Source organism: Phodopus roborovskii, unplaced genomic scaffold, assembly GCF_943737965.1.
Source record: "Phodopus roborovskii unplaced genomic scaffold, PHOROB, whole genome shotgun sequence".
Taxonomy (NCBI): domain Eukaryota; kingdom Metazoa; phylum Chordata; class Mammalia; order Rodentia; family Cricetidae; genus Phodopus; species Phodopus roborovskii.
In genome coordinates, this window is record NW_026125675.1 from 1,799,913 (window position 1) to 1,802,015 (window position 2,103).

Below are 2,103 nucleotides of genomic sequence, written 5' to 3' on the forward strand. Positions count from 1 at the left end.
GAAGACTGCATCATGGGGACCTGGGGTAGGGGCACTTGCCGCACTGTCAGTCAGACCTCACACCACTCTGTTGTGGGGACTGGAGGTGGCCCTGGAGGCCAAGCCATATGCCCTGGCCCTGATGGCCCCCTTCACTTCTGCTGGAAGTAGGTATGCCAATGAAGACTTCTAAGCAACCACTGTCCAACCCAACCGCAGAGGAGGTCAAACCTCCACACATAGTCTGGCGCCCAAGATTGGGGCAAAGGGATATGCAACAGTGCTTTGGGGGAGGGGGGACATGGGGTTACAGGGTGCATCAATCAAGCAGAAGTCGAGGGGGGCAAGAACTTGCAGGTGGATGGAAGGCGGGTGGGGTGTGGGAGGAAGAGGGGATGTTGGGCAGGCCTCAGCCCCTCCCTGATCCTTTCCAGTGGCGCTGCTGGCGACATTGTCCCTCCTGGGCAGGGGGCGGAGAAGACCGCCACAGAAGGGGAGGAGGCGGTGGTGGAGGCGGTGATGGAGGAGGCGGGATTTGGAGTTTCCCTCTGCAGCATCAGTAGCGACTGCGGCCCCTAAGCTCCCCGAAAGGCCACCGCCCACCCCGCCCACCCGGAGCTCTGGTGGCGTCTGCTGGTGGCAGCGGTGCTTCTCACTGCCCTAGCTACGGAAACTTACTGGCTGTGGACGCACAGAGCAAGGGATCAAGCTGAGGCTAGCAGAGGTGAGCAGAGCACGCGGAGCCCCACCCCACCCTCATCCCTCCTGGCTCCCTATCCCCAAGTGCGTTCCTGCACCTTAAACCCCCAAGTCCTACCATACACATCCCAAAGGCCCCAAGGATGCTGGGGAACAAGAATTTACAAGAGCCATTAGGTTCTATCACTACGCAAGCTTGCCACCCTACCCGTGCACCTTCCATGTCCCCTGCCATTTCCACCAGCTGCACAGTCTTAAGCACACAGGTTCCTATACTGTACATACCAGCTGTCCCCTGTCTAAGTACTTGCCACTATCCCCAACTCATACCAACACCATCCCAGACTCTGCCACGCCCCAGTACACCCAGGTGCTGACACAGTGCCAACACATCCTGCGATGTCTGCTCTAACATAGCTCTATCTATCTATCTATCTATCTATCTATCTATCTATCTATCTATCTCCGTCTCTCTATCTATCTATCTCTCACTCACTCACACATACAGAGAGAGAAAGAGAAAATGTCTCTACCATCACAAACTTCCCATATGCCCACTGCAGACACCCACCCATGTCCCCACAGTCCAGACACTGTTATCTATCCACTGTAACACAAATGCACACCACAGCCAATACTCCCCATTCCTCAGGCAGACACCTCCAGCATCCCCAACACCCTAACATATAAGAACACCTGCTAGATTGCTAAATCTTCAGCATCCTGCCCCGCCCCTATCGCAAATAGCCCAGAACACCCCCCCCCCGCGCTGCGCGTCTTTGAGTCCCTCCCACCACCACCCCCAACACCTGGCACACAGGCTCTAAAGGCTGCACCATTTGGTGGCGTCGCTGCTAGGCTCACTAGCTTGGGACTCCCCTCCAGGTGCCTCCCTAAAAGACCTTGAGATTCCCCAGGGAGTGACATGATCTCTTCTTCGCTAAAAGATATAGAAGGCAATTGAGGCCCAAGGTATGGTACTTAGATATGAAGGCAAGGGGCTGTGGGAGGGGTGTGGGGGGGTGGATGGATAGGAGAGGCAGGCACTGAAATGGAGGAGGCCTAGCTGGGACCAAACGAGTCCTGTGCCTAGTGAATTGCTTCCTTAAGGGCTTAAGTCTGCATGCACTGTTTGTGTCCCAGACTGAGGGTATGCTGTGAGGAGAGCTGTGTGTGCACGTGTCCTTGTGCGTGTCTAGGAGGAGTGTGTGCTCCATAGAAGGAAAAAGCAGGAGCAGCACCCTCCTGGGCTCCCCAAGGCAACAATTGGTTTCATTCATTCATGCCTTCTTTCTTTGTTAACGAGCACTTCGGCGAGCGCCCCGGTGAGTGTGCCAGGCCCTCAGTGGAGGGCTGGGGCCAGCTTGGGATCAGGCATACACCCGATCATGCCTTGGAGGAGCTCCTGGTCCGACTCAGGAAAGG